At 43.0% G+C, this 27137-nt stretch overlaps 1 long non-coding RNA gene across 1 annotated transcript in view; it reads right to left on the reverse strand.

Annotated features, from left to right (window-relative positions):
* Window positions 1-598: 598 nt before the first annotated feature.
* LOC129534242 (uncharacterized) overlaps window positions 599-27137 on the reverse strand; it is a 57492-nt gene continuing 30953 nt past the window's right edge. The window contains exon 3 of the long non-coding RNA XR_008680754.2: window positions 599-1087. This is a non-coding gene — a long non-coding RNA (uncharacterized lncRNA). The remainder of the gene's footprint in view (window positions 1088-27137) is intronic.

The raw sequence follows: 27137 nt of genomic DNA on the forward strand, positions 1-27137 counted from the left end.
GACATACCCAAGACTGGGTAATTTATAAAGGAAAAAAGTTTAATTGACTCACAGTGCCACAGGGCTGGGTAGACCTCAGGAAACTTACAATCATGGTAGAAGGGGAAGCAAACACATCTGTCTTCACATGGTGGCAGCGAGGAGAAGTGCAGATCAAAGTGGGGAAAAAGCCCCTTATAAAACCATCAGATCTCATGATCTCACTATCATGAGAAGAGCATGGAGTAACGGTCCCCATGATTCAATTACCTCCCACAGGGTCCCTCCTATGACACGTGGAAATTATGTGAACTACAGTTCAAGATGAGATTTGGGGCCAGGCACAGTGGCTCACACCTGTAATCCCAGCACTTTGGGAGGCCAAGGCGGGCAAATCACTTGAGGTCAGGAGTTCGAGACCAGCCTGGCCAACATGAGGAAACCATGTCTCTACTAAAAATACAAAAATTAGCTGGGCGTGGTGGCACACACCTGTAGTCCCAGCTACTTGGGAAGCTAAGGCAGGAGAATCGCTTGAACCTGGTAGGCAGAGGTTGCAGGGAGTAGACATTGTGCCACTGCACTCCAGCGTGGGCAACAGAGTGAGACTTTATCTCTCAAAAAGAAAAAAAAAAAAAGATGAGATTTGGGTGGGGACACAGCCAAACCATATCAAGTAGTGACTTGAACCAACCTATAACTCACCTAACTCATCTGAGAGATCTGCATAGCATTGATTGCTATGAGAATCCAATGTAATAATGTAACTGCCCCATGGGTTCTCCTTACCCTCTGCCTAGACAGAGCTGATTTATTAAGACAGGAGAATTGCATTAGAGAAAGATTTCAATTCATGCAGAGCTGGCTGTATGAAATTTTATTATTACTCAAATCGGTCTTCCTGAGAATTTGGGAATTGGAATTTTTAAGTATAATTTGGTGGGTAGGGGCCAGTGAGTTGGGAGTGCTGATTGTTTGGGTTGGAGAGGAAATCAAAGGGAGTTGAAGCTGTCCTCTTGCACTGAGCACTTCCTGGTTGGGGGCCACAAGACCAGATGAGCCGGTTTATCGATCTGGGTGGTGCCAGCTGATCCATGGAGTACAGGGTCTGCAAAATATTTCAAACACTGAACTTAGGTTTTATATTAGTGACATTATCCCCAGGAGCATTTGGAGAGGTTCAGAATTTTGCAGCCTCCAGCAGCATGACTCCTAAACCATAATTTCTAATCTTGTGGCTAATCTGTTAGTCCTGCACAGGCAGTCTAGTCCCCGGGCAGGAGGGGGATTTGTTTTGGGAAAGGGCTGTTACTGTCTTTGTTTTAAACTATAAACTATGTTCCTTCCAAACTTAGTTCGGCCTATGCCTAGGAATGAACAAGGACAGCTTGGAGGTTAGAAGCAAGATGGAGTTGGTTAGGTCAGATCTCTTTCACTGTAATGATTTTGTCAGTTATAATTTTTGCAAAGGTGGTTTCAGTAACACTTTTGCCACAACAAAATCTTTGGCTGTCAGTGTGCTTTGTTGTTTTGGTTAAAGTACTTCATAAAGTATAGCAATGCAAGCATTTGAATATGCACAGAACCCCTCTGGAGTCATCCACAGGGAATTGGTAGAGGAGGTGGTCTCTGTGTAACTGCCCAGTGGGTTCTTCCCGCCTACTGCACAGACAAAACCAATTCACTGAGACCACAGGATTGTAATAAAGAAAGAGTTTAGTAGACAAGAGGCTGGCCATGCCATGTGGGAGACAGAGTTGTTACTCAAGTTGATCTCCTAGAAGATTCAGAGGCTAGGATTTTTCAAGGATACTTCGTTGGGCCAGGGAGTCTGCTTCTGGATGAGATCAAGACTGGTGGGCAGGGGCCTGTGGGTCCGGGTGGAGCTATTGCTAAAATGCAGAAACCTGAAAGGACATCTCAAAAGGCCAGTCTTAGGTTCCACAGTAGAGATGTTACCTGCAGGAGTAATTGGGGAAGTTGCAAATCTTGTGATCGCCAGAATAATGGTGGTAATCATTTACGTCTATACCTTAGCAGAATTCAGGTTCTTCACATCCTCCCCGTGGCATTTCACTCTCTTTACAAAGGCATTTAATTTTGGAGAAGGGCTATTACCATTTAAACTATAAACCAAATGTGTCGCAAAGTTAGCTTGGCAAAAGCCCAGGAATAATTAAGGGCAGTTTGGAGGTTAAAGGCAAGGTGGGGGTTAGTTAGATCAGATATCTTTCACTGTCATAATTTTCTCACTGTTAGAATTTTTGCAAAGGCAATTTCATCTGGGGATGGGAACTGGTTGCGGGGAGTCAGGTGTGGGTGAGGACTTAGTCTTCACTGTTTACATTATTGAATTGGGTTGCGTATTCATGCAGCACCTATTTTAAAAGGTAAAAATTTAAGTGATAAAGAGCTATGTGACAGTTATTCCCTGTGACTCACTTTCCTCTTCCTCTTTCTGTTTCTCTCTGTTGCTGTGTCTTTGGTGAAGCAGAGGGTAGAGGACATCATGGGTCAATGAACTGTGGGTTGGGTCCCAGGACAAGGATAAACATTCCAGATCAAGAGTTGAGTGCTTGTCTCCCACACAGTACTCCCACTCCCTGCTCTGAGGCTACTTGCTGCTATCTTCATTGTGCATGTCAGGCAATGCAAATTCCCCCCATCCCCCATATACTCAGACCTCCAATCATTTGTCAAGTAGCTCATACAATATTATGTCCAGGGCCTGGGGCAGTACATGCCCATAGCAAGTGCTCAGCTGAAATGCACTGAGGTACATGGCTGGAGCCCTACCCCAATTCTTACTGGATGAAGGCTTCCTCCCTCCCCTTGTTAGGCTGAGCCCCAGGCAACTTTTCCAGAAAGGGTACAGCTGTGGGGAGAGGAGGGCATACATGCAGCACCCAGAAATGATTCTATCTTCTCTTCCATCCCTATTAGGCCAATCTTTCAGAATTTATGAAATATCAAGCAATGTAATCAAATGAGGAATCCGTTGCACGCACTGTGGGCCTGAAATACCAAAGGCAGCACAGTGAGGAACAGAAAGGAGGAATGCAATCTGTTTCCAGCAAGTTAAGGTAGAATTGAGCTTGCCTTCCTCCCCCACCTTCTCACTTAGCCTTTCACCAGAAAAATCATGCAATTTCCCCTTCTCTCTAATGTGTACTAATGTATGGTATTTGTAGTGGATGAAATTGCCATGCAGGAATTTGGGATGCTGGTATCTGAGGAGGCAGATGTCTTGCGAAAAGGTTACCATGAACCTGTGGGGAGGGGTGTTGCCCACTGCCAGGGATCCACAGCTGAGACTGCTCTGCCTGGGCCTCCCACATGATGGCTGGCATCTGGCTGGACTGGAACTGTAACCGCCGAATGGGTTCACCTTGCCCGCTGCCTAGACAGAACCAATTTATCAAGACAGGGGAATTACAATAGAGAAAGAGTAATTCACACAGAGCCGGCTGTGTGGGAGTCCAGAATTTTATTATTACTCAAATTAGTCTTCCCGAGCATTCTGGGATCGGATCTTTTAAAGACAACTTGATGGTTGGGCGTGGTGGCTCACACCTGTAATCCCAGCACTTTGGGGGGCCAAGGTGGGTGGATCACCTGAGGTCAGGACTTCGAGACCAGCCTGGCCAACATGGAGAAACCCCATCTCTATTAAAAATACAAAAATTAGCTGGGCGTGGTGACTGCGCCTGCAGTCCCAGCTACTCGGAGGCTGAGACTGGAGAATCACTTGATCGAGGGAGGCAGAGGTTGCAGTGAGCTGAGATGGCACCACTGCACTCCAGCCTGGGCTACAGAGCAAGACCCTGTCTCAAAAAATAAATAAATAACATAAAGACAATTTGGTGGGTGGGAGGAAGCCAGTGAACCGGGAGTGCTGATTGGTCAGGTCAGAGATGAAATCATAGAAAACTGAAGCTGTCCTCTTGCACTGAGTCAGTCCCTGTGCTCAGTTCACAAGATCATATGAGCCAGTTTATCCACCTGGGTGGTGCCAGCTGTGCCAGCTGATCCTTCAAGTGCAGGGTCTGCAAAATATCTCAAGCGCTGATCTTAGGAACAGTTTAGGGAGGGTCAGAATCTTGTAGCCTCCAGCTGCATGACTCCTAGACCATAATTTCTAATCTGTGGCTAATCTATTAGTCCTACAAAGGCAGTCTAGTCCCCAGGCAACAAGGAGGCTTCTTTGGGGAAAGAGCTGTTATCGTCTTTGTTTTAAACTGTAAACTAAGTTCCTCCCCAAATTAGTTCAGCCTATGCCCAGGAATGAAAAAGAACAGCTGGACGTTTAGAAGCAAGATGAAGTTGCTTAGGTCAGATCTCTTTCACTGTTTCAGTTACAATTTTGCAATGGCAGTTTCAGAACCACTACACTTATTTTGGCTCACAAACTTATATATGCTTTTCTGGACTTGCCCTCTCCCTTAGCTGTACTTGTTTTTTTCCAAGATACTCGTTTTGACTCAAAAGAAAATTGTAATAGGGAAGAAATCAAATCTTCACCTTACTGCGAGGCAAACAGGAGTTAGAGAGGTTTGAAAGTGTTCGCAATCAGAGGATGGAAAAAAGTGTGACAGGCAGGCCACAGGGAAATGCTTTTCATTTGTTCAGACAGTCACATCAGAAAGAACCAATCTGTTAGAAATACTAAACGGGTATTGGTATGGATTTAGAACAAAGGCTACCGATATAAACATGAGCACGCACATATCTGCAGTTCTGAGCTGGAAGACACATCTGTTTATTAAGGGCTCAGTCCCCTAGGGGCAGAGATGCCCAGACCGGTTAGACTGGATTGAGAGTCCATTATGGATTGAATCCATTGTGCTTGGGCCACCTGTCTGCTTGTGATAAGAGAGAGGCCCAGGAAGGCGGAAGAATCATCGGTTTCCCTGGTTAGATGAGGCATCAGGGGTGGTTTTTCCAAAGGGAGCTGTGTGGTTTTACTTTCCCCATGTAAGGATTGAAAATCATGTTATTTGCTTCATACTAATATACATAGGTCTACATATGTGTAAAACCTCATTGAATCTCCTCCGCCAGCCAGTCGGGTGTTAATTGCCATTGACATCATTTCCACTTCACAGATGAGCACACCACAGTCCAGAGAGATTTAGCATCAGGTTATAATGTTTGGTGTCTGGACCCAGATAGTCTGGAGTCAGGAGGCTATGCAGATTAATCCAGTGGGCTCTTTATCACCGAAATAGAGCTCACTCATACATTCCAGAAGTATTTACTGAGATTCTGAGCGCTGGATGCCATTCCTAGTACAGGGTGTTGGGGAGGGAAGATGGGGGACCCAAATGTGAATAATGCTCAGCTCTGGCCTCTGGGAGCCCACCTGCTGCTGGGGAAAACAGACAATGATAAAATAATGGGTAGGACAGGGAGAGTGGGATGGGATCCCAAGAGATTCTCCTCATTCAGCTGTGGGGTGATGGTATCAAGGAAAGACTTCCTGAGGGAGGTGGATCTCAAAGGATGAAGGGGTTACTGGTGGGCAAAGCACTGGGGATGAACATGCGTGTGGTGGAAGATGCATGTGTGTGTGCGTGTGTGTGTGTGTGTGTGAGGTCTGTGTATAGTATGTTAGGTGTGTGGTTGTTTATGTGTGTGTCTCCGAGGAGTATATATGAGGTGTGAGAGGGGGGTGTGTGTGTAGCTATGAAGAAAGTCTATGAGCAAATCTGTATAGCCAGTATAAAGACTTGAAATGTGCTAAACACATAGACATGATAAATATTTGGGTGATGGAAACCCTAAATGCCCTGACTTATCATTACCGACTATCCATCTAACAAAATTTCACATGTACCCTGTAAATACATTCAAATATAATGCATCAATCAATCAATCAATAATAGAAGGGTTGTAAAAAAGCAGGGTTCAGGAGCTTGATTGTGGAGAAGCAGGCTGTACTGTGACATTAACTTTTGTGTGAAACTCGTATCAGGAAGATACAGACAGGGATTTTTCATCTCTGATAATGACAGCTCTGAGCACCTGGAGGGAGGAAGGCCCTAAAGTAATCTCTGTAAATGAGTAGAGGGCTGAAAAGACAAGCAGAATGAGATAGTTAAAGAGGACGATTTAGCCTTTATTGGGTCCCGAGGTTCTAAAGGGCTAGTTAGGGAGAGCATGCTGAGGCTGTCCTTGCAGCAGACCTGATTCAGGGGAAGCTCCCAAAGTCCCAGGGTCGTGGGCAGCAGGCAAGGTGGCTCTGGTGGCAGCAGTCTTGAATTCAAATCCTGCTCCCTCCACCTGTGTGACAATGTGACCTGGGGTAAGTTGTTTACCATTTCGGAGCCTCACTTTGCTCACCTATGAGGCAAAGGTAAAGGCATGGCTTGCAGGTATGTTAGGAAGATAACACGAACTAAAAATATGTGGACCTAGTGCCTTGTGGGCACTCCGTAGAGCAGCTTTCTTTAGGTTCTTAAGTCAGGGCCATAGGAGGGTGGTTTTTCCCGACACTATCAAATACGGTGTCAAAGCATGATATTCCAACACATTGAGCTTTAAAGATCGAATTGGCTGTTATTAGCAATTCATAATCCAGGCAGTGTCCAGTCTCTGAAATAGACTGTCAGGAATGGCAGAACAGTGGATTTTTGTAAGGCACCTGAGCAGGAACGAGGAAAACAGCAAAAAGCAGATTGGTCAACATCAGCTGACTCTGGGTTATTTTCCTTGTATGGGTGAAAGCAGATGGGACTTCCTTAACACTGGCTCAGCTTGACTGGGCTTCTTTTGATTAGTTGCTGTGAATCTCCTGGGTTGCGTTGTTTGTTTGTTTGTTTAGAAAACTGACCTGTTTGGGTATTTTTCTGTTTTTTAAAATTTCTGTTTGCTTATGTGGCACTTATCATGAGTGATTGCATTTTGGTTTGGTGTGTTGGGGCTTAATGCAGGTGCTCAGTCCAAAACAATGGCCTCTTATAGATTTTATTTAAGGATAGAATAATACAGAGGAAATCTACCCAGGCAAATGGAGACAGTATATGAATTGTTATTTAAAGGAGCACCTAAATATCTTGGTTTGAGTGCTTTCTGTTTGTGGTTAGAAAACAATTTCAGAGAGAACTGAATCACAACGCTAGAGGCACCATAGGTGGTCTCCAGTGCTCTCTATGAGGGTTAAGACATTCTCAAAAGAAATAAATTTTAATTAACTTTAACTTAAATATATCTAGAAATTTCAAAGGACGGTAGGAGTCCAGAGGCACATTGTAAATTTTAATATATTTTATTTTTTTTATTTATTTTCTTTTCGAGATGGAGTCTCACTCTATATACTAGGCTGGAGTGCAATGGCGTGATCTCGGCTCACTGCAACCTCCGCCTCCCAGGTTCAAGTGGTTCTCCTGCCTCAGCCTCCTGAGTAGCTGGGATTACAGGCACCCACCATCATGCCTGGCTAATGTTTGTATTTTTGTAGAGACGGGGTTTCACCATGTTGGCCAGGCTGGTCTTGAACTCCTGACCTCAGGTGATCCTCCCCCCTTGGCCTCCCAAAGTGCTGGGATTACAGGCATGAGCCACTGTGCCCAGACTAAATTTTAATACATTTTAAAGTAAAGATCATACACTTGGACATAGAGTATGGAATGATAGACATTGTAAACTTGGAAGGGAGGGAGGGCTGGAGCCCAGTGAGAGATGAGAAATCACTTAGTGAACATTATTCAGGTGATGGCTACACTAAAAGCCCAGACTTCACCACTAGGCAATATATCCAAGTAACAATAAAAATAAAATAAAATAAAAAGTAAAGATCCACTGTGTTCCCCTCCTCTAAGTCTAAAAAGTGTTAAATAGTTTAGGAATCATTATTCTTTGGTTTTAGGGTAATGCAATTTGAGATGTTTTATGCACAACATGAATGAGAATACCCCTCATTCACCTAAGATATATTTAATACAGATTTCTTAAGAAGAACAGCGTTTCCTCTAACCATTTCTTTGATTTGCTACTTTGAAGTAAGACAGTGAACTAGACTTTCTGGGATGGGGTTGAAATTGGCAAATACTGTGGGAATTTTGGTGTGTTTTAAAAGGCTATTTGAAAATAACCTTTTCTCCCAAAGAAAGAACAGCTTGGAGCATCTTGTATGAATCGTAGCTTGTGCTCTATAATTGCAAGGGTCATGCTAACTAGAAGAGTGACATTGCTTTATAATAGGATGTGCATGACAATTAATTTAATAGAGAATGAGACTGAGGTATGAGAAACAGTTTGGTATTTCAGCATTCTCAGTTAAACACATTCCCTGGACAAAATTATGAATTGGGCCAAGAAGGTCAAGAAACTGTATTAGTTATCTACTGTTGTGTAACAATTCATTCTGACATTTAGCAGCTTAAAACAACAAACGTTTATTATTTTGTGCAATTTTTGAAAGTCAGGAGTCTGGGTTTAGCTGGGTGGTTCTGGCCCAGTGTGTGTCATGAGATGTAGTTGAGATGTTGATGTCGGCCAGAGCTACAGACATCTGGAGGTCTGCCTGGGGTTGCAAGACCCACTTCTAAACTCATTCAGGTGGCTGTTGGCCGGATGCCTCTCCCACCTTACCCCATGGCCCTATCCAAGGGCTGCTCATAACATGGCAACTGGCTAATCCGAGAGCAGGTGATCTAAGAGACAGCCACCAGGACAGAAGCCACCATGCCTTTATAACCTAATCTTGGAAGTGATACACCATCACCTCTGCTGTATTCTACTGTCACACAGACCAGCTCAACTACTGTGGTTAGGAACTGTACAAGGGTGTGAAAACCAGGATGTGGGGGGGCCTTTGCTTCTTGGGAGCAAAAAGTGATGGTAGATCACTTTGAAGCTTGGCTGAGTCACTTATTACTTGTGTGGCTTTAGTCAAGTTACTTAAACTCCTTGTGCCTCTGCTGTCTCATTATAAAATAGAAACACTTGTCCTCACCTCTGACTTAACACATGCAGAGCACCTGGAGCAATGCCTGATACATTGTAAGTATTAATACCATAGAAATGTCAGCTCTTACTTTTAGCTTGCACCCTGCTGGCCTTATATTAGTTCTTCCCCACCTTGGTTGTTCCTGCCCTTCTTCCTTCCTTTTCTCTTGCAAAAAACCTTATTCTCCTTTACAATGCTTCATTTGCACTGACTGATGACAGAGTTTTTTTTTTGAGATGAGTCTCGCTCTGACAGAGTTTTAGTATTATTCCTTCTGAATATATTTTCATATTAACTGAGAATAATATCTTGAACTTAAGGATGAAGCTGCCAGCTGTAGAGGGAAGGGCTTTGGAGAAGTGGTTGGGCTTTTCTTAGCTCCCTGGAATTTGCTCTTTGAAAGAAATACACATATGTGCATACGTCCCATGATGAATATAGTCCTAGGATTTGATAGTTCGTGGTTGAAAGACATTTTAGAAATGTCTTGGAAATACTAAGACTGAAGTTTCTTAAGTCAGTGTATGCTAAACTACACTTATGTGTGTGTGTTTGTGTGTGTGTGTGTGTGTGTGTGTGTATGTGTATATATACTCAGTGTATCTTAAATATACATAGTTCCTTATAAAAGAAATAAATGCACATCAGGCCGGTTGCAGTGGCTCACGCCTATAACTCCAGCACTTTGGGAGGCCAAGGCCAGTGGATCACTTGAAGTCAGGAGTTTGAGACTAGCCTGGCCAGCATAGTGAAACCCCGTCTCTACAAAAATACAAAAATTAGTCAGGCATGGTGGTGCACACTTGTAATCTCAGCTACTTGGGAGGCTGAGGTTGGGAGGATCACTTGAACTCGGGAGGCAGAGGTTGGAGTGAGCCGAGATGGTGCTGCTGCACTCCAGCCTGGCCAACAGGGTGAGACTCTGTCCTGAAAAAAAAAACCAAACAGAAAAGAAATACATGCACATCAAAATTAATAACTTATATGAACAAAAGGACACAACCAATAGAGTGAAAAGGAAGCCTATGGAATTGGAGAAAATATTTGCAAATCATATTTCTGCTAAGAGGTTAATATTTAGAATATAAGAATGCCTACAAATCGACAACAAAAACAAAACATCCTGATTAAAAATGAGCAGAGGCTGGATGCAGTAGCTCACACCTGTAATCCCAGCACTTTAGAAGGCTGAGGTAAGAGGATCACCTGAGCCTGGGAGGTAAAGGCTGCGAGGAGCCATGATTGTGCTACTGCACTCCTCCTGCCTGAGTGTGACAGACAAAGTGAGACCCTGTCTCAAAAAGGAAGGAAGGAAGAAGGATGGAAAGGAAGGAAGAAAGGAGAAGGGAAAGGGAAAAGAAAAGAAAAGGAAGGAAGGAAGAAAGAAAAGAAAGAAAGAAAGAAAAAGGCAAAGGACTTGAATAGACTTTTCTCTAAAGATATGCAAATGGCCATAAAACACATTGAAAGATGTTTAACATCACTAATCATTAGGGAAATTCAAAAAAGCCGCAATGAAATACCACCTTATATCCATTAGGATGACTGCTATAAAAAACAAAAACTCCAAACAGAAAACAAGTGCTTGTGAGGATGTGGAGAAATTGGAACTCTTGTACATGGTGGGAAGGTAAAATGGTACAGCCTCTATGGAAAACAGTATGGCAATTCCTCAAGAAGATAAAAAATAGAATTAACATACCACCCAGCCATTCTGCTTCTGGGTATGCACCCAGAAGAATTGAAAGTGGGGGCAAGGCACAGTGGCTCCCGCCTGTAATCCCAGCATTTTGGGAGGCCAAGGCAGGTGGATCACTTGGGGTCAGGAGTTCAAGACCAGCCTGGCCAACATGGTGAAACCCTGTCTCTACTAAAAATACAAAAATTAACTGGGTGTGGTGGTAGGCACCTGTGATCCCAGCTACTCGGGAGGCTGCAGCACGAGAATTACTTGAATCTGGGAGGTAGAGATTGCGGTGAGTAGAGATCATGCCACCGCACTCCAACTTGGGCGACAGTCTCAAAAAAAAAAAAAAAAAATTGAAGGCAGGGTGTCAAAGAGATATTTGTGCATCCATGTTCATAGCAGAATTATTCACAATAGCCAAATGGTAGAAGCAACCCAAATGTCCATTGATGATGAATGTATATTTAAAATGTGGTATATACCCTCAACTATTATTCAGTCTTGAAAGGAAATTCTGACACATGCTACAAAATAGATGAATCATGAAGATATTACACTGAGTTAAGTAAGCCAGTCATAAAAGGACAAATATTGTATGATTCCACTTCTATGAGGTTTCTAGAATAGTCAAATTCATAGAGAAAGCAGGTAGAATGGTGGTTACCAGAAGCTGGGGGAGGGTGAATGGATAGTCGTTAGAATTCCAGTTTTGTAAGATGAAAACAGTTCTGAAGATTGTTTGCATAGCATTATGAACACACTTAACACTACTGAAATGTACACTTAAATGTTAAGATGGTAAATTTTACAAGTGTTTTACCACAAGAAAAAATAAAAATAATTTTTTTTTAAAAAAAAGAACATCTAGCTCAAGTTAGACAAATTATCAGGAATTGAAATTAATGTTTGTTTTCAAGAATAAATGTATATATAGTCTACATATTCTATATATATTTTACACATATATGTAGAAATAAAAAGACAATTTCAGAGAAAAGACTATTTTCTAAATTGTTAGTGATTGCCAAAGCAGAATTTTAAAAATAATTGTTATTGAAAGAGAAATGTGAAGATTTGAATTTGAATTATGAAATATATACTATTTAAGGCAAAAAGCAGGGGATTATTTTACTGAGGCCCACATTCCCCCAAGGGAAAATTAAAACAGGTAAGGACTACACAGACATAAAATCAGCCCAATTTTCTTAAGAAAAATTTTTCTTAAGGGGAGCTATAAATGTTATTTCTTAGTTTTAAGTGAAGAATAAGAAGCATAAGATTTCACACAATGAGTGCAACTATATAAATCCATACTTTCTCCAGCTTACCATTATGAGTAAAGATGAATAAAGAAAGAAAGAAGAACAGGGAGGCCACACTGAAGGCGGATGACATGGACGCACAGGGATGGGTAAGTTCTGAAGGGCTGATGGAGCTGTTCCTTAAACCTCTTATCAGAGTTTGGAACTCAGCCAGCACCTTAACCAGCACCCTACCCTCAAATGATAAAGGAAGGTCACAGAGACCTCTGCATTCAAGTATTAGCTGGGAACGCCTTATCTTTCCTGGCCTCCCTTCAGGTTCTTTGTGCAGACAGAACATTTATCTTATAAAAACTTTGAAGCAAGAATATGTCTCTTCCTTGCCCCCTCCTCCTGTTTTAAGTGCTATGGACCAAGATAATTTCCCCTTTTTTTTTCTTCCATAATATACTGTTCCCTGGCCTCAAAATGGGAACCACTGATTTGATCAGTGGTTTGAAAAGTGACCTGGTTTCTTTCCAGTGGCTGTAATTACTTCTACATGTCCCGTGTTCAGTGCAATTCGGTGACTTCATAGCGTTTCCAGGGAGGATGGCAGCTGTCAGTCCCATGGCCATCTTAAAGGGTTGTTGTAGAGCAAACTCTGACAGCCCTTTGAGATGGTCACGGGTTGTTGCTTCTGTGATATTGTGCTCTCCCTTACTAGGCCTAAGACCTGTAGGCCCCAGGCTCCTGTTAGAAAGATTTGAATGTTTAACACAAGAGGCTTTTCTGTTCTGATAAACAGCTTGCCCCTGCCCTGATCCCCTTGATCTTTCTTGTTACACACAGGACTGAACGACCCATGGAAATCATGGAAATCACAGCAGGCAATAACGACAATACCATCTTGTGTTCATATAATGTTTGCACATACTGTATAACAGTTGTACCACCTTACTTCATATACAATCTCATTTGAGAACAATAGCAACACAAGTTTGATAGGGCCAGTGTTATTTCCATTTTATAGATAAAGACTGGAAAGGGAGGCTCAACTAGAGTCAAAAAGTTTCAGAAACTTATCTAAGCCCACCCACTAAGCTAGTTACAGAGTAAGTGCTACAACTCTGAACCCTTGACTCCAAAGCCAAAGAGAAGCAGGAGCCTAAGAGAACTGTGCATGATTTATCTTGCCGATAAAATAGGAGAGTTCCCTGACTTCCCTCACAGGACATGTGGCAGGGGTGTGGCTCATCTGTTCTATTGCCGCCCCTGCTCAAACCCCTTATGGGAGGAGGACCATACATATGGGCAGGTGCAGGAGCCGGGGTGCTGGGCTCCAGCCCCATGGCAGCATCCAGGGGTGGGAGCCTGTGACTCCCAAAGTCCAGATGGAAGTGTGTTACAGTGCGCTCTTTTAGCCTTGCTGTCCACGGACAGCTTAAGCGTTAAGCAGATCAGTGATCCCTCTGCCTTTTTGCAAGGGCACAGGGCCAGTGTGACAGCTTTCTGTATCCCAAGCTCTTGTTCAGCATCCCAGAAGAATTGGGTCACACAAGGACTTGAAGGATGAATGCAGGGGTTTTATTGAGTGGTGGAGGTGGCTCTCAGTGGGATGGATCGGGAGCTGGAAGGGGGATGGAGTGGGAAGATGATCTTCCCCTGAAGTTTGGCCATCCAGCAGCTGATTTCCTCTCCAATCATCCACAGCTAAACTCCTCTTGGCCTTCAGACATGTCTTTTCTTCTCTCTGCTGCACTGTTCTGCTCTTCTGTTCATTTGCTTGTCTCTTTCTCTTCTTCTGGGGTCTGGGCTTTATATAGATACAGGATAGGGGGAATGGTGGGCCAAAAGGCAGCTTTTGGGCACAAAAGCAGGAATGCCTGTCCTCATTTGGGGCTGCGGGTATTCAGGCTTGAGGGTGGGGGCTTTGCTGGAGAATCGCCCACTTCTGCCCAGTATTTCCCTGTCTCGTGTTCATATAACCAACATTAGAAGAGAGGGACAATATGCATCAGAAAACAGTTCCATGTCATTAAAAGACCACTTAGCCACTAGGCCTTAAGACCACCAGGTTTGAGGTTGCAACTATTTTCCCCACTCCACGCTGCATGAAACTGGATATATAGGGTCTTCAGTTGCTATGCCAAGTTTTAGGAGTCCTGTATTGTGCTGAGGAACCAGCACCCAAGATCTGAGCTGGGCCTTTTCAAGCCTCAGCAGACCCATTGGTTTCTGGGTGGCATGTCTCCTTTTTTCTCCTAATAGAGACTCCTTAGTGTTTCCTGGTAATTAGGAAAATGTTGAATGGCTTATGAATTATTTGGTGGTCAATCATGTCTCATAAAATAGAGTTGCCAGGTTTTGCAAATAAAAATACGAGATGCCCACTTAAATTTAAATTTCAGATAAACTGCAAATAAAGTTTTAGTAGGATATGTCCCCAATATTATATTTTATCTTGCAGCCTTACTCAAAGATAAATTAGAACACTAAACAGTTTGAGTTGTTTGGTTATATTTAAGAGCTGCTATGGAAGCCATCTAATATTCTTGTGATTCTGTCCCCAGGGAATACCTCTTACTTTAAAAATATTAATTTTTTGTCATCTTAACTCTAATAAACCATTCTTAAGTTTCAGATAATTACATTGAAATTGAAACTCTGATCTCCTTATGAATTCACATTCCAGCATGTTAAAGGGTTTCTTCTACATCTGAATTAATTGAATATTGGACAGGAGGAGGCTAGTAAATTCATCAAGAGAAATTTAATTTCTTTGTTTACTTGAAACACCTGAGCCCTTAAGCATGGTGTTCTAAATTCACCTAAAGCAAGATCAAAACTTACAGCAGAAAAGGGGAAAAATGAAACTGTGTATTGATGAGATTAAGATGGACAGAGCTGTATGCTGTTTACACAATTAAATGAGGTATATGTGAACATCTCCATGGTAACACATCATATGGAGGCATTCAGAGTATGGGGAGATCAAAGGTTTGGTTTAATAGAAGGTTTGCATATGGACATTTTTAAAAATTGAAGAAAATTGTAACGTCTATGACAGAAGGTATGAAGGCTAGTGCATACCCAGAGAAGTATACCACTTAATATTTGCTCATCAATTGAAACCCGCATTTTTCTAGAAATGCAAGGTTAAGAAAAGTGCAGGAGGATCCCGGCAAGCTAAAAGAAGTACCCATAAGATCAGAGTTTGGCTTTAAAGCCTGGTGTTTTCTGTCAGGTATGCCTGTCAACTCTAGCTCAATTGTACTCATCCTCACTTTACTGTGGTTCATATGGGCAGCTGTGTTTTCTTGCTTTCTGCCAAGATCTAACCTTATACGTATTGGAACTTTACATTCGGGCCCACGTTCACTCCAAGTTAGGAAAATGTAGTGGATATTTATTAGCCACAGCAGAGCTCCACTTCTGGGAAGGGAATCAATGAGTTACTGTAGCCATGGGGATAAAATGCTTTGATTGGGCCATCTCCACAGCCACAGGGAATCATTCATTCATCAAAGTCAACAAATATTCATTGAGAGTCCTCTGGGTGCTGGCTGCGGCACTATTCTAGGCACTAGGATGTATCTGTTGTCTAGGGAAAAAAACAAACAAACAAAAATCAAAATCCTGGCCAGCATGGTGGCTCACATCTGTAATCCCAGCACTTTGGGAGGCCAAGGTGGGAGGATAGCTTGAGCCAGGGAGTTTGAGACCAGCCTGGGCAACATGGCAAAACCCCATCTCTACAAAAAGTACAACAAATTAGCCAGGCATGGTGGTCTGCACCTGTAGTCCCAGCTACTCAGGAGGCTGAGGTGGGAGGATTGCTTGAGCCTGGGAGGTTGAGGCTACAGTGAGCCGTGATTGCACCACTGCACTCCAGCCTGAGTGACAGAGTGAGACCCTGTCTGAGCAAAAAAGAAAAAAAAATCAAAATCCCTGCTCTAATGGGAGGATTACATTCTAGTGCGAGGAGGCTGACCATCAAGACTCTTCATTTCTTTATTCCACCACAAATATTTATGAAGCTGCTGTGCACCAGGCACTAGGGAATGTGTATATATATATATATATTTACACTATATATATATATATTTTTTTTTGTTTTGTTTTGTTTTGTTTTGTTTTCAGACCGAGTCTCGCTCTGTTTCCCAGGCTGGAATACAGTGGTGTGATCTCAGTTCACTGTAACCTCTGCCTTCCAGGTTCAGTGATTCTTGTGCTCATGTCTCAGCCTCCTGAATAGCTGGGATTACAGGCACATGCCACCACACCGGCTAATTTTTATATTTTTAGTAGAGATGGTGTTTCACCATGTTGATCAGGCTCGTCTCGAACTCCTGACCTCAAGTGATCCACCCACCTCACCCTCCAAAAGTGTTTAGATTACGGGCTTGAGCCACCGCGCCCGGCCAACACTAGGGTATATTAATAAGCAAAATAGACAGTAATCCTTGCCTTCTGGAGCTTACATTATAGTGGGAGGAGCTAGACAGAAATCTTAGCGAATTAGTATGTCAGAAGACGATAAATGCTATGGAAAAAAATAGAGTAGGATAAGGAGAGACAGCGATTTCTTGGGGGTTGAGGGGTACAATTTAAGTGGGTGGGCAGAGAAGCCTCACTGAGGAGACATAAAGACCCTGGGGGAGTGAGGGGCATCAGACTATCTGGGTCATAATGGTCCGTTGGTTCAGGAACAGCTATGTAATTCAAGCCAGGCCAACCAACGCCTCTCCCTGGGATTTTTCAACCAAAGCGGACTAGAACCCACCATTTTTTCTCTCCCTTCAGGGAGCTGCAGGGAGGAAGCCGGGGGCTGCTAACAGCCATGCCTCTGCTTCAGGAGAAAATGATGATGGAGGAGAGAAAGAACAGGAGACAGGACACGGACATGGAGGTCCTGGGGGCCTGGAGAGCCGGGTTCATGGGGGCCCAGAGCCCACTCTGCCCCTGTCTCTTCAGCAGTTTGATTATGTGAGCCATTTTCCTTTTTTGGTGTCAGCTAACTCCAGTTGGGTGTCTGTGACTTACAGGCAAAGGGGGAGACCACACAGAAGGGAAAGGGAATTTCCAGCCATTGTGGAGCAGCGCATTTGCTGGAGAAAAGTCACCTGAGGCATCCATTCTCCACAGGCTGGTGCCCCACACAGGGAAAGCTGGGCCCATGGGCCCCGCCCAGAGTCATGCTTCCCAGACGTTTGAATATTTAGGGCTTATACATTTTCAGAAGGAAAAACAAAAAGTAAGTTGGGCTGGCGACTTTTTTATTTCGTCCAATGAGGATAAGAGAAAATAAATAATCGGTGATCAACTACTTTCACCACCATTTCACAGGAGATGTGCCATGCTCGAACTCCGAAGGTGGAGGGCATGGTTCAGAATAAAGGATAGCATTGTGAATGGAATAAAATAATGTGATGAAAGCCCCACTTTATTTTCTTGTCTCCCAAAGGACTGGGGAAAGCGCCTCTGAGAGCGGCCCCCATGAACCACCGCAGTGGGCTCAGAACCATTGCCCTGAAGTGCGTGGTGGGACTCAGAACTTTCAGGAAGACACAGGGCCAAAAGGGTGAGACTCCTCTTTCCAAATCCTGATTAGGTGAAGTTGTTTTATTAGACATTAGATCCCCCAAGCAAAAGGATTTTGTAACTAGCAGAGAATTGCCTTGCCTTGGGGAAAATAGACTATTGCTACACCTTCCATGACTGGAAAGAGAGGAACCTAGTGTCTGCTGACCTGGAATATTTGTTCCCCAAGAATTAGCCTTTGAAGAGCTTGCTCCTCTGCCTGTTTGAGGAAGGCAGTACAATCCTCATGAGCTCTATCCAACCTTTCCTGCCAGTCCCCAGGCCTCAGATGCTCCCTAATAGCCATGCTGTGTTACCGCCTTAGAATTTCCCTTTTCTCTAGGACTGTTGTTTTTCTGAGCATTGCTTTGTACTAGTCCAGATGTTGGTGAAGTTTTTCTGTAAAGGACTGGATAGTAAGTGTTTCAGGCTTTGTGGGTCACATGGTCTCTATTGCAACAACTCAGCTCTGCTGCTATTATGCAAAAGCAGCCACAGACAATATGTAAACAAATGGGTGAGGCAGTGTTTCAATAAAACTTTATTTACAAAAACAGATGGAGGGCTAGATTTGACCCACAGGCCACAGTTTGCTGACTCTTACACTTAGCCCGTATTTCAAAATGTGAAGTTTAACCCTCCCTTTCTGTTAAAGACACTGATGACGTTTGTTACCTTTACCCAGGGGTGGAAGGAGGAGGGACTGAGTTGTTCTTTTACTGATACCCTAGGGTCTGTGACTTTCCCTGTATCTTTCTTATTACCAAGACCTTGTGCCACATTTATTCTCTTTTTAAACAGAACCCCAATTTTTTTGTTATGGTGGGTTTATCTTATGAATTTTTAAATAATTTCTCAAACCAGGAAATAAATTTAATGTTTTTGTTATGAGTTAAATTTATCCACTCCACCCCACATCAAAGTCGTATATTGAATTTTCAACCAAAGCTGACTAACCCCCAGTACTGCAGACTGTGATCTTATTTGGAAAAAGGGTTGTTGCAGATGTAATTGGATAAGTTAAGATGAGGTCCTACTGGAGGAGTAGGGTGGGCCCTAAATAGAAAAGGGAAATTTGAACACAAACACACAGAAATGGGAACACCACATGAAGATTGGAGTAATGCTGACACACGCAGAGGACATGCTCAAAGCTGGGAGAGGTCTAGAACAAATTCAGTCCTGTTCTGGCACCTTCAGAGGGGACAAAATCCTGACGACACCTAGAGCTCAGACTTCCAGCCTCCAGAACTGTGAGAGAATAAATTTCTGATTTAAGCCACTCAGTATGTGATACATGGCTATGGAAACCCTAGCAAAGACATATAGTTCTGTTATGAAATGGGCTGACCCGAGGTAGACTAATGATGAATCTTGACTTTCTCAATGGGTACATGTCAGTAACACCAAGATGGAAGGTTGGGCATTTGTGACCTGGGGTTGTAGATTGAAAAAGAGTTGTTGACATATTCCTGGGTTGTTCCAGCTTTAAAGGAGATGCCATTTGGGCCTTCTTGAGAAGAAAGGTTTCATTCTTGAACTCAAGCTCAGAGGCCAGACCACTTGGAAGGGCCTGCCAGCCACAGATGTAAAGCTGTACCAGGTCTCCCTGGGAGAATGCAGGGCTGCAGGCCAGCTGGGGCTCCTTCCTTGTGTGTCCTGGTCATCTGGCTTCCATCAGTTCCTCTGCCCTGCTGGCTTAGGCTTTCTTCTTTAATCCTTAAGGTATTTTTTGCATCATTTAAGTGTTTCTGTTTCCTGCTGATACCAAGATACACAGAAGTTGCCCGGAATGTGGTGGAATGAACTTAAATGTGAGTCACACAATCAAATCTATTTTTAAAATCGAACAGATTTTTGTCTCTATCCGCTGTATGCATGTGTTCCTCACACCAGCTTTCTGCCCATACCATGGGAAGGAGAGACTCAGAGGTCCTTCTCTAAAAACATGTACCAGGGACACACCTTTCAGGAATAAAATTCTTCCCTTTCTTTAAGCCTCACTGGGCAATGTCCTGGAAACCAACAGAATTCCAAACACCGCTGTCTATTCCAAGATAAGAACACAAATGGCCCTCTGGATAGATAAGCCCGTGGAACTGATGCTTCATTGTCATTCTTCCACTGTACAAATGTTGACTGAACTTCCAACACAGACCCGACTGTTGGCACCACTATTCTGTAAGCATCCCAAAGGGTATGAGAAAAGGGTGTGTTTGCCAACATTTTCATCCCCAGTTGTAAAAGAGGCCCATAGTCCCACAGACACTCAGCATTGATTCTTTTAGACATCACCTCGACTTAGCACAGTCCACTAGGATCTTCATAAAGGCATGTTTTGCTACAAGTTTAGCATCGTGGTTGCTATCTTATTTTGCTTTGTTAATTTTCCCATCTCCCCTTCTTCGCTTCACCAAGCTCCCTGACTCTGACACCCAAACATCTCAAGGCTTGCATGGAAGTGTGTACAGTTGCCCATTAGTGCTCTCTTGCCAATATGCTTTCTGTACCCCTGGGTCCTGCCCTGGCCATCTTCCCTTCACCAGCAACCTGCCTGAAGTTCACTGCACTTGAGCATCATTAATGGTGCTTTATAATATGTTCTTATTCCTCCTTCCTCTCACCTTCCAAATGTTCCAATCCCATGACCCATTTCTGTAGACATCTGTTCCTTGGCAGCTGGGAGAAAGGAGGAGGCACCATAACAGGCAGGATGGGAATGGTTGCCACTGGCTTGGCAATTGAACGAAGATGGCAGCTGGGCTCTCTGTTTGTGTGACTTCACTTCTGTGGACTGAAAGGTCTGGCAGGGTTTGTGTTGCCCACCAAGAGAGTACGAATCATTCCATCCTTTTGTGTTTTATACATGCTTTTATCAGTGTATACATCACAATTAGACTAAACCAATTACTTATTGTCATGCCTGTCTTCCCTGTTAGGAAATGGCAATGACTTTCATTTTTCCATCAACCTAAAGGCCTTTAAAGGTCTTTGTGCCTGCTAGGTGAAAACTGGAGCAGTAGAATGTTAAAGCTTTGAGAACCTCTGATACAACCTTCTCCTGTCATACAAGGAAACTGAGGCTCAGAAAGTTGGCTTGCTCAGCAGAGATGAGGGAATGTCTGCTGGCTTTGAAATCATATTTATCTGTGTTCAAAGCCTTCCTCTTCCCACAGCTGGATGACCTTGTTCAAGATATATCTTTCTTTTTTTTTTCTTTTTTTTTTTTTTTGAGACGGAGTCTTGCTCTGTCACCCAAGCTGGAGCACAGTGGTGCCATCTCAGCTCATTCCAACCTCTGCCTCCCAGGTTCAAGTGATTCTCCTGCCTCAGCCTCCCGAGTAGCTGGGATTATGGGCGTGCGCCACCATGCCCAGCTAATTTTTTTATTTTTAGTAGATACAGGGTTTCACCATGTTGACCAGGCTGGTCTTAAACTTCTGACCTCAGGTGATCTGCCCGTCTAGGCCTCCCAAAGTGCTAGGATTACAGGCGTGAGCCACTGCGCCCAGCCAAGATATATCTGTCAACCTCTGTTTTCTCATCTGTAGAAAGAGAATACTGCAGTGATAGCCACTTTGAAAGGTTGTTATAAGGAATAAACAAAATAATACCTATTAAGTGACTAGCACAACTGTTGACACCTTAACGAATGGTAGTTCATTCACTTCCCACCAATCCTCTCCCATCCTGGGTCTATGCACTCCCCCATGAATAGTGAAGATTTCTGTGCTCTTCTCTGTATTTCATGTGGACTTCCTAATATTTAATTGCTTAAGCTAGTGGTGAGAGGTTTTGCTTTGCAGTCGGTATTTCCCAGATGGCACAGGGATTACCAGAAGGGCTACCTCCCAGTGGGCAATGGTAGTTTCCCATGTGCTCTGCACCTAGAATGAAATAACAGGATTTAGGCTGTCATAGAAAACTCAGAATCAAGTACTCCTTGCTGAGTGGCCTTTGAAAATTTTTGTCCATTTGGACATATGGATGGGAAGCAGTACAGGGCAGTGGTTCAGAACATGGACTTCAAGTCAGACAAATATGACCTCAAACCCCATCTCTGCTTTTCATTATGTGGAGTTGGACATGTTACTTAACCTCACTGTGCCTCAATTTATTTATCTGTAAAATGGGAATAACAATAATATCTTCCTTAGAGGTTGTTGTAAAAATTAAATGCAGTAGTATACACAAAGGACCTGGCATTTGGTGGGCACTCTCATGGTGGCTATCATTGGTATTAATATCATCTCCTCTGTTAGAAACTGGCTCAGGAATCAGTGGCTTGTACTCTAAAACTCAGTGGGAAAAAGTCCCTTTAGGAAAGCTTATCCACTGCTGGTGGGAATGTAAATTAGTTTAGCCATTGTGGAAAGAAGTTTGGTGATTTCTCAAGGAACTTAAAACAGAACTATCATTTGACCCAGCAATCCCATTACTGAGTATACCCAAAGGAATATAAATCATCCTACCCTAAATACGCATTCTATGTATGTTCATTGCAGTACTATTCACAACAGCAAAGACATGGAATCAACCTAAATGCCCATCAATGGTAGACTAGATAAAGAAAATGTGGTACATATACACCATGGAATACTATGTAGCCATAGAAAAGAATGAGATCATGTCCTTTGCAGTAACATAGATGCAGCTGGGGGCCATTATCCAAAGCAAACTTATGCAGGAACAGAAAACCAAATACTGCATATTTTCATTTATAAGTGGGAGTTAAATATTGAGTACACGTGGTCACAAAGAAGGGAACAATAGACACCGGGGCTTACTTGAGGGTGGAAGGTAGGAGGAGGGTGAGGATCAAAAAACTATCTATCAGGTACTATGCTTATTACCTGGGTTGATGAACTAATCTGTATACCAAACTCCCCCAACATGCAATTTACCTATATAATCAATCTGCGCATGTACCCCTGAACTTAAAATGAAAGTTAAGGAAACACAAGTTCTTTCATAATGCTCTTAACTATTTGGATTTTTCACTGGTTCAGTGACCCTGAAATTAATATTTTTAAACATCATCTGTAATTACTTTGAACTGTGCTGGGTATCATGATTAGAGAGAAATTTGAAACCATGATTTGCGTTCCACAAAATTGTAAAATCCATTTGGGCAGAAGATAGAGGATGTTTTACTTGATGGAAGGCTAGACTCTGAGTCAGGAAAACTGGGCTCTACTCTCAACTCTGCCATTAACAAATTATGTGATATTTGGCAAACTGTCATTGGCTTTGCCTCAGTTTTCTCAGCTGTAATGTGAGGTGGTTTGAAAATTTTCCAGCAGGAACAATCATTTGTATATTCGTACAACAGATTAAATTGTTTTGGGGGCTAGAGATACAGAAGTGAGCAAAATAGGCAAAGCCCTGCCCTCCTGGGGTTCCAGTGTTGAGACAGAGATAAACAGAACATGCAAGAAAACATCTAGTGTGTCGAATGATGATCAAGGCCACAGAGAAAATGCAGCAGGGAAGGGGGACAGGAAGTACTGGTACAGATTGGGAAGTTGGCTGTCATTTTAAATAGCATGGCCAGAGAATGCCACACAGAGAAGGTGACATTTCATCCAGGCCTTAAAAGGAAGTAAGGAGACCAGCCATGTGGCTGCCTGGGGAAAATGTCTTCCAGGCTGGTGAAACAGTAAATATATGAGAGAGGGGCATGCCTGGCATGGGTGGAGGAACAGCAAAAAGGTGAGTGTGACTAGAGCGAGTGAAGGAGGGGAGACGAGATGAAGTGAGAGAATGGATGGCAGGGAGGCCCAATCCTGCAGGGCCCGGAGGTCACTGGACAGATCCTGGCTTTTGCTCTACGGGAAATGGCTGCCATTGATGAGTTGAGTAGAGGAGCAACATGGTCTGATTATGATCTAAAAGATCTCTCTGACTACTGGGTAAAGAATAGTCTAAGATGGAACAAAGGCAGAGCAATACTCAAGATGAAGGCTGAGGCGAGAGGGCCACTCAAGCCCAGGAGTTCGAGGCTATAATGCCTTATGATCACATCTGTGAATAGCTGCTGCACCCAAGCCTGCACGGCATGACATGACCCATCTCTATTAAAAAAAAAATAGTCAAGATGAGAAATGATGGTAGCTTGGACCAAGATCCCAGCAGTGAAGGTGGTAAACAGTGGCAAGTCTCAAGGTATATGTTGAAGGTAGAGTTGACAGGATTTGCTGTTGGACTGGGAGATAAGAATGAAAAGAAAAATGAATGAAGAACTTTTGGCTTCAGAAACTGCAAGGATGCGGTTGATGTTAAGATGGGAAATAGTGTAGATGCGGCAGGTTTGGGGGGAAGATCAGGAGTTTGATTTTGAGAAAGTTACATTTCAGATGCCTGTTAGGCACTTCAGTGGGCAGCTGACATATGAGTCTAGAGTCCAGGCAAGAGCTAGATCTGGAAGATGTCAGCTTATAGATGGCATTTACAGCCGTGAGACTGGATGCAAGGGATGGTTGTAGAAACAGAAAAGTCCAAACCCTGCTCCTGAGGTCTCCAGTGATAAGGATCGGGGAGGTGTGGAGAAACCAGCAAAGGTTCCTGAGAAATATTGGCCCAGGAAATACAAGGAAATCCAGGAGAGTGTGATGTCTCAGAAGCCAAGTGTGGAAAGTATTCCAGGAAATCTATAAACCTATGACATAAAACAGTCTGAAGAAATGAAGAGATGGCCTTCAGAGATTCATGCGTAGGCATGGATTAGAGTCCATTGTTCCTGAGGTTCCTGAGAGCTTGGGGGCAGGGCTGGTATTAGGCTCAGAACAGGAGGAGGATCTAGGTGGAAGTTGTTTATGCAATTACCTTTCAGCCTTTTCTAAGCGGGTTATACACAAGACTGACAGACTGTAGTTGGGCAATTAAGTAGGACTCAGAGAGTGGGATAGAGTGTTGAAAGAAAAAAATTAACATTTTAGATCAAAATTCATCTCAACTACAAGCTATTAAATGTCTTTCCTGTGTTTCTTTCCATACACTTTTAATTATTTCTTGGTCAGAAACATCCTGTTGGTGAATGCCTAGAAGGGTCAGCCATTCCCCAAATTCTTTTGAAATGCTGAGTTCTAAGTTATGAAAGTTGTTTCTCTTAGAAGGGCATCTGAAGATGAAAGTCAACCTCTCCCCTGCTCAGCAATGAATTACATTGGCCTCTCTTATTATTCCCTCATTTTTATGAAATGGAAACTCTTTCACAATGTTTAATGGGCTCTTCACATGTTATTTCACGGACCATTAACATAACTGGATAATAAAATTGATGGTTAAAATACCCTACTTATCCCATGTAAGGTGTGAATACGCCACGATTAACCCAGGACAGAAGAGGGCAAGAGCAAAGCCATCCGACACAAAGCAAGAGTGGTTCAGAAGCACAGGAAGTGGGTGCCCTGCCTGCCTGTTTGGGAGAAATAATAATGATCATAATGGCTATCATTTATGTTCTATACTCATCCCCTTTTCCAGTCTGTACATAAATTGTATGAGGCAATATTGTCCCCACTTTTTAAAAAAGTAAATTACTGAGGATCCCCTGGCCAAAGGGGTGTGCTATCAAAGGTGCCTGAATAACGACCTACTGCAGCCTAGCCCAAGTGGCACATCAAACTCACCATCATAGGTGCCCCCCAGAATTCATGTATTGAAGCCCCGATCCCCAGTACTTGATGTGTGGCTGTATTTGGAGGGAAGGCTTTTAAAGAGGTAATGAAGATTAAATGAGGCCATTAGGGTGGGGCCCTAATCCAGTAAGTCCAGTGTCCTTACAAGGAGAGAAAGAGACCCCAGGGATGCGCATGCATAGAAGAAAGGCCATGTGAGGACACAGCAAGAAGGTGGCTGTCTGCAAGCCAAGAAGAGAGGCCTCAGGAGAATGTGACCCTTCCAGCACTTTGATCTTGGACTTCCAGCCTCCAGAATGGTGAGAAAGAAATTTATGTTTAAGCCACCCCAACTGTGGTATTTGCTATAGCAGCCTTAGCATACTAAGATAGGGTGGTATCAGGTCTGCGGTAGACATATTTTGGAGCACTCTTTTTGTGAAATGGACACTCTTATCCTCTACTTAATTAGCGGTGGTGGGGAAGGTGGTCATGTTTGTGCCACATGACCCTTGGCTGCCTATAGCTGTGGACCAGGGGTATATGGCAGGCTCCTGGCAATCAGATCTCTGTCCTGGGAGTTTATAATTGGAAGACTGAGAAATGGAGTCAGTTAGACAATGAAGGTCAAGGCAGTGGTGATGCCACAGTGTCCTGAGGCCATGGTGGTCTGTGGGTGAGCAGAAAAACTTGGCCTTCCATTGGAGAGAGCAAGGGATATGTGGAAAGAGAGAGGGACTCTGTAGTCTCAGAATCAGAGAGATGAAAGAGAAGCCACCTGGTGATGTCTGAGTCCTGTGAGACCCTGCTTTGCTTCCTGCCCTTGGATTCTGGGAGCATCTCTGTATCCTTCCAATAAGTCTTCAACTCTGCCTAGTCTGAGTGGATTTCCCTTCCTTGTGATCAAACCGAATCAGACAGCAAGCTCAGGCTCTTTCCATGTGTATAGTGTGCTAGGCCCATCTAAGGCAATCCCTCACAGCCCAGAAGCACTCCTGAACATTCAGGATCTTTCTCCTTCAGTACAGCTTTATTAATTCTACAAAAGCATGTTAGATGCTGTGTTGGTCAGGGTTCTCCAGAGAAACAGAACCAGGAGATCATATATACAAAGAGACTGATTTGAAGGAATTGGCTTATGTGATTGTGGGGGTTGGCAAGTCCAAAATCATGAAGGAAGCCAACGACAGGTTGGAACCTCTGAGGCAGGTGGTTTGATGTAAATTAAGGATAGGAGTTGACAAATGTTTTCTGTAAAGGGCCAGACTGTAATTATATTAGTCTCTGTGTGTCATTGTTTCTGTTGCAACCACTTAACTCTGCCATTGTATTGTGAAAGCAATCACAGACATTATGTAACTAAATGGGCATGGCTGTGTTCCAACAAAACTTTATAAATACTGGATTAGGGATTTCACATAATTTTTTAGTGTGTTAAAATATTATTTTAAATCTTTTTGATCATTTAAAACTTAAGAAACTTACTAGTTCACAGGCAGTAGAAAAATAGGGTGGGTAGTTTGGCTCACAGGCTCATAGTTTACTGACCCCTAATTTAGAACAATAATTAAAATATTGCAGTTAAAGAAGATTCACATCAAAACTTCTGTGTTGTTCAAAAAGACAATGATTGAGTAAATTGAAGTACAATCACTTCTAAAAATTTGTGCAATTAAAGTAATATAAAGACTATATAGCAATATTGAAATGCTGTGATAAATTGCAAGTGGAAAAAGCAGACTCCAAAATTACGTCTACTCTGATTTTAACTATGTTGCATGAATCTTGAATAAACTATGTGCAAATTATGTATGCACAAGGATTGAAAGGGAAAAATGAAAGCTGTTTGATTTGAATGAAGCTGGGATTGTGGGTAATTTGTTTTTGCTTAAATGGGAGTATCGAGTTTCCTTCTAATTCTCAGGTTCTATGATGCCATTACCATGGACATTTAGTTTAAATAATTTATTAGGCCATCCCCCTTTGCAGATAAGGAAGGAAGAGGACATAATTTAGATTGGTCAGAGGTCAGAGTTTCAAGTAGTGTTCCAGTTAACCATTGCTGAGTAACAAACAAC

This window comes from Gorilla gorilla, chromosome 5 (assembly GCF_029281585.2).
Source record: "Gorilla gorilla gorilla isolate KB3781 chromosome 5, NHGRI_mGorGor1-v2.1_pri, whole genome shotgun sequence".
Lineage (NCBI taxonomy): Eukaryota > Metazoa > Chordata > Mammalia > Primates > Hominidae > Gorilla > Gorilla gorilla.